Consider the following 16,438-nt stretch of genomic DNA (forward strand, 5'->3'; position numbering starts at 1 on the left):
CACCAATCAATGTATGCGATTACGATTTCAGAGTCCGATTTTTGCTGGCAGGCCGATTCCACCTTCCATTCACCTGTGAAGTGCACTTTCTTCCGGCTCCCTACTGTGTTTATTTGTCCTCTTTAAACTCACAGGTCAGTCTCGTGGCTACAGCCAATGTTGACCTTGGTTTAACCATCCTCGCCACAGTAGCCGTACTCCATAAACAGGAAAGACTCAGCGTCTGGTGTTAAAAGCCCCCCCCCCCCCGCGGACTGTGTAAGTTACAAAGTGTAAATAAGAATGATCATGGCGCGCCGGCTGCTTTGGCTGCGCCATTGAAAAGAGGCTACACGGAGAAATGGAAATCCCCTAGGAGTGGAAAATGCGGAAGATTCATAGTTGACCACAATGTGCTTTGGACACTGGTTGACCTTTGATTTTCCAAGTTGGGAGATTCATGTAACAGTTTCTTGAACTTTCTTAATAGTCATTCAAAATGTTTGTCCACAAGATGGATTGTTTTTAAGGAAATTTTTTTCCCCCCTTTCTTGATATAAGCTACATGTTTCAAAAATAGGTTTCCCATTTCCCAAGTCTCACATTAGTGTCCCCATAAATAAAACATGGCCTCTTCTGAAGTGAGTCACTGACTGCCGCGGAGAGCAAAAAGCAAAACCTTGAATAAACTTCAGCAGTAATAAACTGATGTGACTGCGTGTAAAAAGACCATAACGCAGAGATAATGCTCATAATAATACAGTAATAGTAATAAAGAATTAAGTGCATATGTAAGCGATCCATTATTGGTTTACTTTCACTCCTGAATTGTGAAATACAAGATACCAAAACAATAACATTTAATGTGTATTCTAATTTTTGTCAAGATGGTGGTACTTGGAGAGCTCAGTATTTTTCATGTGGTACTTTCGGTAAAAAGGTGTAGAATGTGTGTTTAAAAAATAAAAAAGAAAATTGTCAATGTTATGACAGTAGCATAAGGTGATGTCAATGCGTCTTTTGATCTCGTGATGAAACAGCCAGCCAGTCGAAAGATAGTTCTTGGTTTGTCATGAAACTCGTCTATAATAATCCAATTAACATGAAATTAAAGTGGCATAATGGTGACCGGTGGCAAATTATTGCAATTTGAATGATTGGCACCTGAAAAGACGTGACGGAGTCGATCAGGAATGTTGAAAAGTCCATTTATGAAGACGTCACCCTGATATGATGCTCCGAGACAACGGCTAGTGGCGAGGCATTTATTTGTTTGGACGCCGTGTGCCAGTGAGCAAAGTGCTGAGCGGACAATTTTAATCGAAGCCCGCCGAGAGAAGCCTCTTGAAAAGGCACCGAGGCGCTCGCCGGCTTCCTTGAGTAGACACAGACTGTTCCAGGTTAACTGGTTTTCTTAATGTCGCCACGCTGGCCAACTTTTCTTTCAGGGGGTGAAAGTCAAACAGGGCCCGGTGAAAGACTTCAGCGCCCATTAGTGGAAAAAAAAGGGGGGGTGGGAGGCTTGGTTAAATGGCTCTCCTGCGAGCAAGCAGTTAAAGCAGGGCGGGATAAAAGGGCCTCTCCACACACACTTGCTCAGACAGATTAGCGAGGTGACGCTCGTCTCGAGGACGGAAAATGTTTGCCCGCGCACAGGAGAGCACTCCGAGCTCAGCGTTGTCACCATTACGTGTATCGCCGGGAATGAGCACAAAGCTGTGGCGCGCCAGCAATTAAATAGCTCACACGGATGCATTTTGGGGGGGGTTGACTGACGAACGAATATGGCCCCGCGAGAGCTTTTGGAACCGGGCCCCTCGATGCATTTTTTTAAAAAACGAGGAAAAGCTCAGAGGAACGTTTATGAAAAGGGCACGGAAACAATGAACACAACTGCACTCTGGCGTATTCTACCATATTGTGCGGAAATTAAGCGACATAGAAATAAACAGCTTGCGCATTATGATAATTCGATGGGCATAGTGATGCTCATTCTGGTGTGCGCACAGTGGGCACTCGACGTCCATATCATACATATAGACATATTACACGTAAATTTATAGACATATTACAAATAAATTTGGTCACGAAACACAAAAGCTAAGATTTAAACCATTCTGCGCAGAGGATAAAGAATACACCTGTGAGTATTGTATGATCTGTCTGCATGTGTTGCTAAAGATCGTGTTCAACTACAAGCTCTTTAAAAAGTTTTGAATTACCGCAACAGTCTTTTGCTAGCCGGTCTATGATGTTTTGTATTGTGTGTTAGCGTTTAGCTAGCGCACTTGGGTGAGAAAGTTCATGTGGTTTGGTTAAACACACGACGTGTAATTGTAATTGTTTAGTGTTAAGGTAACATATTTACATTCTCCTTTGTTTGTACAATTTTAAAATGCAGTGCTATTTTTAAATATTTAATTTTTAAAAAACCAACGCGGTGGTTTTGGGGGACTTGAACAGCAATAGCATATCAATTCATGTTCTTGAATTAATTAATTCGTTTTTTTTTAAGTTCTTAAAATGGCAACGCTACGTTAAAAAAAAAAAGCACAGGTATATGCACTGGCTCGTTACAACAAAACTGTTATTGAAAAGCACTGAAATAGAAAATCTTGACCCAACATTTTTTTTTACTTAGTTTTACTCTTGTTTTAAGCAAGTTGCCACCCCCTTTCAGAGCGAAAATACATTCTTCTTCTTCCTTCTGCTTACTTTTCGAGTGAAGGGAAAACATGCGCGTAATTACAAGCGCACTGCTCCATTGCCAGCGCCCAGGCCCCGATTGCGTTGCAGCCAAGAAGTAAATGTTACATGCTCAGTTAGCAGGTGAAACCAAGCAGGCAGATGTGTCTGCAGCCTCAGTAGACACTCACCGGGCCCTGATGCTGCCTGCCCGTGTGTGCGACACATTTCCTGGCCAAGTCAGCTGCTCAGGAGCCAAGTTGCTGAGCAGGTATGTGTGTGAGAAAAACAGAAAGACATGAGAACCCAGGAATGTAGAAAAAGAAGAAGAAAAAAACTACATTCCCTCAAGACTTTCACCTCGTGTTTACATACTTCTAAAGCTGAAACCGACTGAAGTGTCTGTTTTCATGAGTGACTGACGTTTGGTCAAGTATTGTTTCGAATCACAAAGTTCAATAGCCCATGAATGCCGTCATAATGTCACATGTAAGAGCAAATGAAAAATCTACATAAGGCTCCACAAAATATCAAATAAAAATTATTTCAGAGGGTTTTTTTCCTCTCCTGTGTTGGCCCGTCTGTTTCTTCCTTGACGATCACGCCATGTTTTTGTGGTTCGATTTAAAAAGAAAAAAAATTAAACAGCATGGTGTATGTCAAACCTCAAAACCTAAAATAGTTTCACAATGTTTCAGCTGCAGCGCATCAGTCAACTTGCATGCTGTGCCCAATTCCTTACCGTGTGGCCAAGAGTCCCCAACTAATTATTTTTTTTTTTGCGTCTGATTCAATTGCTCGGTGCGCAGTGAGCGTAACTTGTCTGCCCCTCCCATGTAGCCAAATAACCATAATATCAGAAAGACTTCTCATGTAGTTCAGCTGAAAACTTTTCAATCGTTACATTGTTGGACGATTTTTGCCAATTTAAATAATTGCCCTAAAAAAGTGATCTTGTTGACACCCACAACCTCCCAAAATGTAATTTCTGTTTGTTATGGTCAAGTGTACGCCAAGTGAAGGAGGAACGGAGGTATGCTGGCTATCAGGCCGAGAACACAATAGCCTTCCTTCTCAGGGTATGTAACCGTAGACCCTCATAAAGTCCCGGCCCACAAATAAAAAGCCACGCTCGGCTCGTGTTTCGACAACAAGGGCTGCTATTATGCAACTCAAGCTCTGGTTTGAAGAAGGCCATCAAATGTCAGAGAGGAACAAGTGCATGGCGCACCGATTCAGACGCGACACGCTGTACATAATGAATTAGGGAAACATCAAAAGGTGGCTATTTGTACTGCAATGCATCTAACATGGTGGAAAAAGAACCTCATTTCTTTTTCCCCCAATGATAAAAATCACACTTTATAATATTGTCCTTCATAAACATGTACAGTAATGACATCAATAGAACTAATAATTTTGGTGACACTTTCTCATTCAATTCAATGCACGTTGCTGCTTATTCTGGTGTGCACAGTTTGGCCACCTGGGGGCAGTATAAAGGCCAATTCATACCCTCTTCACATTTGCTTTCTTGCCTGGGATGCAACAGCCTATCATATTGCAGCAGACCAGATCCTGCCTGGAACTCCAGTGGGATCATATCGTCACAGACAATACAAAAATACAATTTCTAACTGTGCGTACTTTTAAACCAAGGATAGGGAACTTCAATTGTTCACGATCGTCTCAGGCCTCGACAACTTGCTGATGAGCTGATCGTTTGAATCAGGTGCGTTGAAGTAGAGAAAGATCTAAAACGGACAGGATATGGCTCCCGAGGAACATATATACATTTCCTACCCGTCAGTTGCAAAAGTCACATGACTAGACCCCGGAAAATAAGTGAATCAAGTTCGGTCGTTATGCGATCCTTTAGGCATTGTCATTTCATTTTCAGTCGACAGAAAGTGGGCAAATGGCCGCCCCCTTCAGTTGGATAAAAATGGGTGGATTTCGCAGCCTAATTCATATGCCACAAACACAATATTAATCAGAATACTGTCATGGAAGAACATATTGTTTAAAAAAAAAAAGTTTGACTTGACTTCCCCGTGACAGGCTTATAACTAGATAGATGCTGATCACTGCCTATGTTAGCATTAGCATAAAGCTAGCTTTTATCTATCATGTTGAAGAATTTGGAAGATGGGTCACTCGTACCTCAAGGCACCACCATATGATGTAGAAGGAATTTTTAAAAAAAAGAAAGACTCAATTGTGTTGAACTAAGTCACTTAAAGGGGCGGCACACTGCATTTTCCTTAAAATAGCTTTCCCTTCAAACATTAGTCTGAATTGTGTCAATAGTTTACAAGCACGCAATGACTATAGGAGCTTTTCTTTGCACATTTCAAGCCTCCCCGTTGCTTAAGGTTGTGACCCCACTTTTGAGTTTTCCCGGGGCTGTTGGGTTAATGAAGGAACAACAAACTGGGCCTGCGGCTAATTTGGAGTGGCACTTCCTGCACTACCCCGCCCCCCCCCCTCCTCCTCCCTCACTTGTCTCCACGAAGACGTATTTCATTTTCTCTTATCTCTGCCTCAGTCATGTGGCTTTCCGCATGAACGCCCATGTCTCCCCCAGTTGCAAGACTAATGGAAACTTCGTTAATGTCATTAATCTGCCGACCAGGACACGGACCAAACATGTTTAACCTTCCCGATGTAGGCTGCCGCCACCGCGACTACAACAAGTGTCCACACACTGTAACATCCTATAAAGTGTAACATAGCCGCTTCGGTCAAACGAGGGTAACATATCGCTTTTACTTACCCAAACATTTAACAAAATCTATGAAGTAGTCCAGTCTGTTCCATGATGCCGATTACCATTCAAGGTGTTCTAATTGCCACCCCCAAGAAAAAAAGTGGAAAGTGCATTCATTCAACTTGGCTCCAACCTTCCCTCCTATTGGATGCGTCAGCAAATTTCAATTTATGCACAACAAGTCCCCAGAGCACAAAGTTGCGCCGCTGCCGCACAGACGCAATGAATGGGTTGGTCGATTGTGCACTGCGCTCTGCTAAGTGCAGTGTGAAAACCATTTATCTTTTCCAGGTTTCACAGAAAAATGTATTTAGTGAGTTGTTTTTTTAATTTGAAATAAATTACGTTTTATGTCATTTAACTTTATAAACCCAGACAGAAATAACACAACTAAAGTAAATAAAAAGAATGAATTCATTTTTGCGACTGTTTTTTGGGGGGGGGACATTGCGCTCCTCCTTTGTTGTTACAGCTGTAGCTTTTGTGAAAGCTGCTATATCAATAATAGTCAATATATCAATAGTCAGTATATCAATAGCTGCTATATCAATAATAGTCATTCGTCACAAAGGATCAAGAATATTTGTGAGTAGTATTAGAATGTCTGTGTACAAGTGCTGCTTCACCATTTATGCTCAAATATGTGTTGCTTCAAGGGTTACTACGGCACCGCAACACTGATGCTATTCGCTAGCCCAGGTGTCACCAACATTTTTGAGGGTGAGAGCAACTTCATGTGTACCGATTGTGTGAAGGGCTACCAAATTGATACACGTCTGAAATAACATATTTGTCCAAAATACCTTCAATAATATGAGGATGTGTTATTTTTAATACTTGATGATTTAAATTGTCAGACTTTGATCGTGTTTCGAAATGTCTCACAGTACTGCCAATGTTCGCATTTTTAAATCATAATTTCTACTAGCAAATCACAATGTCCAGGCACTGGCGGGCTACTCAAGTGGTCTTCACGGGCTACCTGGTGCCCGCGGGCACCATGTTAGTGACCACTGCGCTAGCCCATTTACGTGTGTTAGGCATCATTTGTGGGCTTTCCTAGGGTGTGTGGTTGTTTTAAATACACGTGTAAATCTCTTGTTTTGTGTTTAGTTGGGCAGTACATTGTCTGGTTGAGAGGGAAGAAATTTCATCTGTGCTGTATGTTGCACATACAGCGCATTTGACAATAAAGTTGTACTTGACTTGACTGACAACTGTACCCTATAAAGAAGAATTATCACCTTGTTGAGTTGAGTCGACTGACACCTTACAGCGCTTATACTGTATTGGAAAAAGTAAAAACGTGCCCCCCCCCCTTCCAAAAAAACCCCACAGCTTGTACGGTTTGCATTAAAATGTTACGGCAAAATTCAATTGTCATATGTACTGAGCTGTCACACACTCACAAAATAAATGTGTAGTTCTGCTATAATCAAAAACACACGCATAACAACAGTCAAAACTTTGTTGGTGTTGTGTTATTGATGCGCCCCCGTTTGGCCGAACTGCCTTTTTTTTGGGAGTGGGGGGGGGGTGGATTTAGGATGTCCCACTGTATCTCTGTTATTTTCTTCTCCAATCAGCCTCACTCGAGTGAGCGGGCCCTTTCTACATGACAGCACGCTCACTTCCACCATGCACATTCAAACAATGGCAATGTCAAAAGACTGCTTAATGACTAATCAGGTGGCTGGGATTCATTCCTCATTCAACCCCCCCGCCACCCCTCTTATTCACACATTCCAGCCGCTCTATGAATGGACACTCTCAGCCCTGTGTGGCATATACTTTCATTCATAAAGAAGAAAACAGGAGGGGAGGGGAGGGGGGGCAAGGTCGTGGGGTGGGGCGGTGAAAAAAAAAAGAGAGAAACCTCTCTGGAAGGATGAGTAACCCAGGGGACATTATTTTCTTTTGTGTGGCACTCAGCTTATGGGGCCAAATGCCAGCAGGCTTACTCGCACACTGACTGTCTGTGTGTGTCCCTCTTTCCTTTGCACACAGTAATTAGGAGGATCTTAATTGAGAAGGGGTTTATTAGTGTCTGAGGAAGGCTTTAAACGTCACTTTAATTAAGGGGGATTCGCCAGACAGCTTGTGTGGCGATGTCACCCGTTTTATAAAATCCTTGTTTGGGCACAACAAGGAAAATAGAAGTGGGGTCTTTCGAAGGGAGGCAAGTGGTGAGGGGAGGGAAAGGGAGGGGGGTCTTTCCATAGGGAGGTTGTCTAGACCTGCGGTCAGACTCCGAAAAGTTAGTCTGACCCTGGCTGAGCATCCAGATGACGGCATTATCTGCGAGGAAATTGTGCGTGTGCAACGTGTGTGCAAAAAGGAAGCAAATGGGCCCAAACAAAGCGCCTCGCCCGCTTTAAAGTCTTTCATTCAAAAGATAACCTGCCTCGAAACATTCCAAAAGCGGGGGATTAATTTATTCTCGGCATATCCTATGCCCACTCAAGCAAGATATAAAATCAGAGATTATTTCCTGCTTGGTTAACCCGCATCCGGCCGGTCGCTCGCACAAAGCCACTCTAATGTTACCATTAGTTATGCTCCTCTGGTGGCCAAAAGATTGATCCCAGACACTTGGAATCCAATAAATGTGTACATGAATGGTCGGGGGAGATAGCGCGTTTCCCGCAGACGGCGAGAACGGGCGATCTGCGTTAAAACATGATTGAAAAAGCATGGACGATATTGCCGTCACTTTTCAGTCGACTTTCTGCTTTGGTCTCTTGAGGTAACATGACTAACACATATGGGAGGGGACAATTGAAAATGGTACACTAAAAAGCAGATTTTTTTCTGTGTTTTTAATGATAAAAATAGCACTCTGGTTTGCCACACTTTATAAAAACACACTAAAAACAAACAAAAACAAACTGTCTTCCTGGTGTACATATCCGGATATGGATTTATTTTTGAGGCAGTTGCAGAATCCGATATTTGGCCTAGTAAAATTCTGATCATCAATAGTACACTTTATTAAAAAATAGATGATAAAATAACTATTTAGGGAGTGGGGCAGATTTGCAGCACTTAAAACAATGATGATATGAATTGCTGGATGAAGAGTTGACTTTTACAATATTTTTTTTCTTTCATACTTGTTTACCTTTACAACAATCTGTTTACACGTGTTGCCTCACCGTTTGTGTTCAAACACCCATTGCTTAGTAGGGTAAACACAAACATGCTATTTGTTTAGCCTGTCTTTGGCCCAATAGAGTATAAATTAGCATTAAGCTAGTGTTGACCGTGTGGTTGTAATTCACTGCATTTGATGTTTAGTCTGACACTGAACTTCAACTGGGTGTGTTATAAAAACAGGTTGAATCTTTTTTTTTTAACAATTCTACATGAAAGTGAATTAACTCACAGCAACCCTACAGCGATCGCATCTCAAGTTTTAGCGCCCAAGTCAAAGTAAAATATCCTGCCACTTTCAGGTCGTATCTTGAAAAACCCTCAAGTGGTTCACTGGTATAAAAGGTAAAAAGCCCCACCAGCAAAAAGACAATCACGACACCCCCCCTCCCCCCTCCACCCCGGCCTTCTTCAGTAACACAGCACACAAGTGAAACAGCACCTCTCAATGACCACAAAACAACATGTACTCGCTCATAAAAGCCAAGTGTTGTCACAGACATCATGGGGCTATAAACGTAGTCTTCCACAATAACCGCAGCTGCCGGGAGCCTGCGTTGGGAATCTGATAATGGGCCTGAGGGGAAACGACAACGTGCTCAGGGAGCAGGGGATTGTCTGAGAGACAGATAAGAAGTCGCAGGGATGGGTTATCAGCTAGTTTATGGGGTGTCGCTATACTGTGAAAACACTCACCTGTTGGCGCAGATTAAAAAAAAATCATACTGTAGCATCACACCTCTAATGTTGTCATGCTACGCTAAGTCATTGAAATCATATTTGACACTTTTGGGAATGCGGAAATATTTCTTGCTGCTTATAATATACACAATTATCTCTCGAAATGCTAGAAGCATTTGAACTAAAAATGATGTGAAATTAGCAAGATGTCATAAAAAGTGGGGAGTTTAAAAAAACGCAAATACTTTTAGCAACAATTTAGGGGTTACTGTTATCAGCTGTGATGCAGCACAGGATATAAAAAAAAATCAGGTGGTTCTAAATGTTTTGTCGAATGATAGTTCATTCAATATAAAGATTTTTCATACATTGTATGAAAAACAAGGGAAGCATTTATTGTTATTCATATTAATTTTGATCTGATTTTAGTGGACCCGCCGCCTTGAAAATGAAATTACTACTAAATGATGAGTTTTACACGCCATTTATTACTTCCACAAGTGTGTTTTGCTTTTTTGTGGGGTTCTTTTTGTTTGCTATTTTTTGGGGGGTTGTCGGGCAGAAAATCTTGCACCATCTGTCAAAATGTGGTCAGTAAATATTTGATCACAAATCGATACTATTGGCCACGTCTTGTATTATTTTTTTACACATGATTAATCAATTGAAAATATTGAACACAGCTTAAGAACAAAATATACGAACTGTCTTGAACGCTTCCAATATCTTTGTCACCCATGTGACTTTAAATTGTCACAAGATTGAAAGTTTGGATTTTTTTTTTAAGACTAATGATTGAAAATAGTGATGATAGATACATTTGAGTAAGTCGGTTTGGTTAAAAGTGGAGAGTTGTAATGCTTCGGTGGGGAAGGAAGCGACGATTGCGCCTCACGATATACCTTTTACTTCTCCTTGCACTTTGATGGCATTAAATAATTTTTAAAAACCTGACTAAAACCATCACTTGTTCAGTTCAGCATACAGTTTTGAGCCTGGCAGAGAATCCACGACGTTCTTTTTGACGGCGGCCGACATTTGAAGCGACTTGGAAGTCACCCAGCGTGATAGACCAGATGGAGTGAGTTCGACTTTGGGGTTTGCCACCGCGATGCTGAGGACGGTTGAGTGCATGCTTCCGTGTGCGTGTTTGTGTTTTGGCGAGAGCTCGCCGAAATGACTGCGAGCGGGCCCTTGACTAAGATAAATGGCGTCGAACGGGGAGAACACAGAGGTGATGTGCCCTGTGGCGTTTACAAAAGAGGTGCTGTGAAAACACTTCCTGGGGAAGCGCCAAACGCCGAGCCGGTTTGGAGACAAAAACAACTCTTTTACAAATATCAAATTCGCATTTTTAGCATTCCGTTGATAGTTGTTAAGAGTGCAAAAAATAAATCACTCCACCACATTGATTGTTTTCGGATACAAAAGCACACTTTGTAAATTGCAATTTTCCAGTCGCTTTCCCTATCAGATAACAACTGCATCCTTTATGAATAATTCACGTTTTTTTTTTTTGTTTTGTTATCATCTTCAGGCAGCTTGTCCAAACCGGTACTGGGGGAAAGAGCTGCAAACCAAATTTTCAATTTATTGTTTGCCGTGCAAGTTAACTTTTGATGAAATCACAGTGCTCCGTGATGTACAAGCGCATAACATTTCCCTGTCTGTATAAAAACGGGATGGAAAATGAGTCTCCCACGCGCAGAAATGATCAAAAACAAATGACAATGTCTGAGACGGAGGCCGCGAATGTCTGACAGCCCCTTTTTGCACAACAGATGTTTTTACAGAGGGGTGTCTTCTCTCCGCTGAGCAGTCTCACACATGAGAGACCCCCAAAAGCTGCAGATAAACGTCCAGAAAAATCAACATGTAAATTTGTAACTGCCACATTTCAGACTGGCGGGCCCCGCATTTTGTTGAAGTGTGTGTGTGTGTGTGTGTGTGTGTGTGTGCGTGTGTGTGTGTAGCAGGGGTGGGTTTTCGGCATATCTAAATTATAGACTTTACATGAATGTGAATTTCAATCCAATCCAAAAAAAACAACAACACTGTTATGCGTTATGGTGAAAAGATAAGTCTCTATTGATCCGGGTTGTGGGCAAAGGCTGCACTATTGACAGGAAGACAGAAGATGTCGGAGGGGCCATATTTCATACATTTGGTCTGTTCACTCCATCACAATGAAAGGGCTGTTTGGGTTTTTTTTTTTGTTTTCTTTTTTTTTCTTGGCTGTATATAATAACACGTGTGCTCTTTATTTCCCTCAGATCAATGGCAACGTGTGTGTGTATGTGTGTGTGTGTATGTGTGTGTGTGTATGTGTGTGTGTGTGTGTGTGTGCGTGTGTGTGTGCGCGTGCAAAGATGGATGCCGCGGACAGGTTAACCTATCGACTCAGCGGGGACACACGGACCGAGACAAAGTGGGCCGACCCGTTTGTTGACACGACGCGAACAGAGTTGTACACAGAGTTGGCTACGGAGGCGTCTCAAGACCCTTCTTAGTCTACCACTTGTGATGATAGTAGTCGACTATCTTTTAGAAGGGTAGTAGGGTAAACGACGAATAGAAATATTAAAATGGGCACGATTCATCATACTGTATTACGAAAATATAGTCTGAATACTGCCTGGTAAAAAGGTTTAATATTAGAAGTGGAAAAAAGTCAGAATGCATCAACAATATGTATTTAATATTCCATGGGGGGGGGGTGATATGAGAATAAAATTATAACGTTACAGTCGTTAGTACATTTTAAAAAAATGAAAAATATGCGTTGATTAGGTTATAAAAATTAAATGTTACGATTATGCTAAAACAGCCTCTTTTAGTGTAGCTCTAGTAATTGCAATTAACATAATTCATTGAACTATAGCTTTCTGTCATCTTTTGCAAAGTGTGTTAAGCCACACGGAATAAGAATATGCCACGAGGTAAAAGTAGTAAAATTACATATAAAAATACATGTGGAATATTTAAGTGTTTTTAATAAGTTTTTTAAAAAATTCAATTGATGTAGTTCATAATATGCCGTCGTGTTGCGGTAGTAAAAAAAGTTGTAATAAAAAGTTGCAGTGTTAAAAACAATCGGTCGGAACCTTAAAACAGTTAAATTGCAACGTTTAAAGAAAAGTCACTCGGCTATTAGAATGAAGGTGCGGCTTTCAAAATGCGAAAATAAAATTTTAAAAATTCAAAACGGACAGAGTGTCCGTTTTGTGAATTAACACCTTTGTAAAAAACACCTTTGTAATATTACAATATAACATTGTAGTCATATTTTAAAAAGTCATAATGTTGCCTGAGTAAAAGGATAAAATTCTGACCAAAGTCTGAGCAGCTACAAGAAGGTCTTGATTTTTTATAATGTTCAAAAAAAGTCCAAACAGTGTGAGAAAAAAATCTGCGAGTATGAAAATGAGAATAAAGTCAGGACATTACAAGAATGCATTTAAAAATATGACAAGAAAAAGTCGCAGCGTTGCAAGAATAACGTCCCATTTTTACGCGTATGTTTTGAACACAGGCCAAGTACAGTGGCCTTGAAGGGTCAAACTGCTTTTTTCAATTTACTTGATTTATTTGCGCATTTTCACTAATAAATCAATCTTCACATGACACCATTCTGGGTTTGTTTTTTCTATACCTATATATTCAATTTAAAACAAATGTGCACCTCGGGTTGGGAATTTTAAATGAGGGGGCGGTGTTAAGTGGCAACGAGCCCACTGGGGAGACCACTTCCTGAAAAAAGGAGACAGGAGGCAGACGGGAACACAGGCTCGGCCCACATAGGTGTCCCGGATCTGGATCAGGTCAAGCTCGCGCTGGGACACAACATGCCAGCTAATCTCTCGTCCTCTCAAATCTAATCCCGTCAACTTCTTCAAAGTTAAAAAAAAAACTAATGCCAACTTTGACCCCACGTGCCTCATTAACAGTTTGTCGCCGCTGCACAATAAGCATTTAAAATGGCTTTTGAAAATTAATCAGAGAAGAAGATTCTGATGAAAGACGGGGCTGTGATTAAGAAGGAAACCTCGCATTGTGAAAGTTCCGATTAATTAAACCGTTCTGTGCTTGAATTCACACTATAAATGCTCCTTTATGACGCTCCCAGACAGCTACACTAAGTGAAATTTGCTTTTGAAACAAACTCGGCCCGCAAATAATGTGCTGATAGGATCTCTGGCGCGTGGGTGTTTCGGCAGAAACTATCGAATGATTCTGAGCCATTATATTACGGATGCAATGCTACACGTTGCCTTGGAAAATACAATAAAATCCAAATATGAAGTCACTGTAGCTGAACTGCAAATTGTACGTTAATAGAATAATACAGCTCCGGCAGACGGCTCGGAAGTGTTATTGTCTAAAAGTTGGGTAAAGGGTAATTAATTTGGCTCATTCAATGTTTTGTTGATGAGAATTGTAATTTATCTCTTTTTTTTTTGGTCTCCTTCCTTTCACTCAGATATCCACACGGTCGCCCCCCCCCCCCCCCCTCCTCGACTCCCCACCCCCAGTCGTCATTGTCTGAATATAAATGGAGGTGGTGTGCTGCGTGTACAATATCCACAGACGGTGAATTGTTGAATGACATGCTTGGTTATGCTGCGGGGCAGAAAAGGCGCACAACAGTGCAAACGCACCATGAGCACATGTTAAGGTATGACGACTTGGGGTTTGTAAGTGATGCATCATGCCCAGATTTATTTGAAATGTTTTCTTCAATGTGTGCGTGTGTGTTGCAGTAATACAATAAATCAGTGGCACTTTGGACGAGGGTTTGACTTAACCTTGTAACTCGCACATGAATAATTGCTTGCTTCATTTGAACGTGAAAATGGGGGTAAAGATAAATCATAAAATACAGTCATGTAAAAAAAGCTATGAATAAGAAAATGGAAGAAGAAGAAAAACGGCAATTAAATCATTTGACAGGGTTCAAATGTAGCAGGAAAGTATATACATAGACGTGATGCATCTTTCCTTCTCTCACTATGCCTCAACCTAGTCAAATTTCATACCCAAATTACAAATAAATTTCGGAGGACCGAGCTAAAGCATGATTTCCAGAACGCACTTGCTGTAAATAAAGCTAAGGCACTCACGTATAAGGTCCTAGATTTCTCACAGAATCAACAGAAGATTTTTTTAAACGATAACATGATATCATATAATCAATATTCAGACGAGTATTGAATGGGCAACCATTTTGGAGAGTGGGAAATTCGACGTCAATAAGCGCCCTGTCTAAAAGTAGCCATCCTAATTGCCTTCTATATACAGCGTTGACCTAAATTAGTTTGGGTCATGAGACAAAATATATCGACGTCATTGATGTAGCTCTAAAGAGTTTTCAAAAAAAAGCCCACGTGAATGCGCTGCAGTTAGAATTAATAACTCCATGCTGCCACCTAATGTTTGTAGGTTTGCATTGCGCCCTCAATTTCTGCCAATAATATGGATCTTTTTGTTTTTTTCACTCACTGGAACTCCCGCTCTGTTATTGACACGATATGATTGTCTTTACCATGCACCGTTTTTAATTAAGTAATAAAACACAAATATGGATGCTGAATATCATCTCGCCTTTGAGAGTAAAAAAAGAAAAAACAAGCATGTTGTGCATATTCAGTTTAAGTGTCGAGAAAAACAATGAAGTACTAGAACAGATAAAATTGCTGAAGAAACGTTTGACAAAAGTACTGATTTTAATTACACAACAGAATCGTGATGATGATCTAAGTCATGAGTGTCAAAGTCAAGGCCCCAGGGCCAAAATATGGACCAAAATGTATTATTATTATTATTATTAAAATTTCAAATTCTCATATGTAATAAATCAGAGAGATATTGTCAGCATTTTTGGGTGCCAAACCCTACATGAGAGTAACTTAAACAATAGTTGAATAATCCGTTATTACTGACTTTTTAAAAATGTGTTCAATCATAATGGCCCTCCAGGGGAAATGGTAACTAAATTGTGGCCCGACAAAAATGGGTTTGCCACCCCTGATCTAAATCAACAGAGGTACGGCGGGTGAAAAAAAGTCTCAAAAACCTGGTTCAAATGCCAGGTTTGATTTTCAGCTTTTTACACTATTCAATATGAGCTGCGACCAGTGGAACTTCCTCAAAACAAAAACATTGAGAGGGGATGTCCCGTTGCTTGTAAAGTCAACGATGTGCCATATTTTCTCCACTTTTTACAACACTTGTAAGGCACATTCCGATTTTTCATAGTCATCCTCACGCATTCAAGATTTGTGCAATGCATAGTTGTTTTTTCCGGATCACATAAAACCACAGATAAAGCGTGAGGTGCGGCGCACAGAAGCAGCCTCTTTTAGTGACGCTCAGTAACACACAACAGCCTTTTAAAACAGGAATGAGTCTACTTGTGTCTATTTAACTGTTCCAACTTGCTGAAGCTGAAAAAAAACAATACGACCCAAGGGTTCATTGAGAGTTCAGCCAAGTTTAGAAGCTGCATTGTGATGAGAAGCGTGTACTATATATTTCTCCTTGAAATGTCACATCAAGCAAAAGGAGAGCAAGAAGACAACAAAATTAATAATTAATAGGTACATGAATGACAACACAGGAGAGGAGAGAGAACTGAGAGCAGGAGCGGGTGACATCACTGATGTTGCCTCCGATAACACCGGTCATCAAGTATGTATGGGGAACTTGTAAACAACATTACTCTCTGTCCATATGGGGTGCTTGGTTGATGACGGTCACGCCATACAACACTGAGGTTGTGAAACCGCGAAATGCGTAAGAATGCGTCGGTGAAGAAGGCACACCCAACTACTGCAGCAATTACAAAGGCCTTGGAATGCTTTTCATACTAATATTTACACAAACTCTTAGTTTGCCACAAGTAAGATGATGTCTGGACAGTCAAAAACACTTCAAATCAACAACGTCAGAAAACTGCGCTCAATTATCATTGAAATGTACATGTTATGTTGGTCTTTAGAGACCGCTTATGGCGAAGAAAAGGCTTGATGTCCATAAAAGATTAAATGTTGGTATGATCGTTCAAATGTTTTCAGGGCGTTTAAGTGGGCATAAGCAGAAATGTTGTCATTCATTTTAGAATTTTAGTCCTCTGATTTCGTCACAGCAAAAAAGTAAGCTTCCTTGAATAGA

The 16,438-nt window shown here is 40.9% G+C and overlaps 1 long non-coding RNA gene across 1 annotated transcript in view; it reads right to left on the reverse strand.

The window, feature by feature from the left end:
• The window catches only part of LOC127610282 (uncharacterized), a 119,105-nt gene that overhangs the window by 101,623 nt on the left and 1,044 nt on the right, over positions 1-16,438 (reverse strand). The window lies entirely within an intron of this gene.

Source organism: Hippocampus zosterae, chromosome 11 (genome assembly GCF_025434085.1).
Source record: "Hippocampus zosterae strain Florida chromosome 11, ASM2543408v3, whole genome shotgun sequence".
Classification (NCBI taxonomy): domain Eukaryota; kingdom Metazoa; phylum Chordata; class Actinopteri; order Syngnathiformes; family Syngnathidae; genus Hippocampus; species Hippocampus zosterae.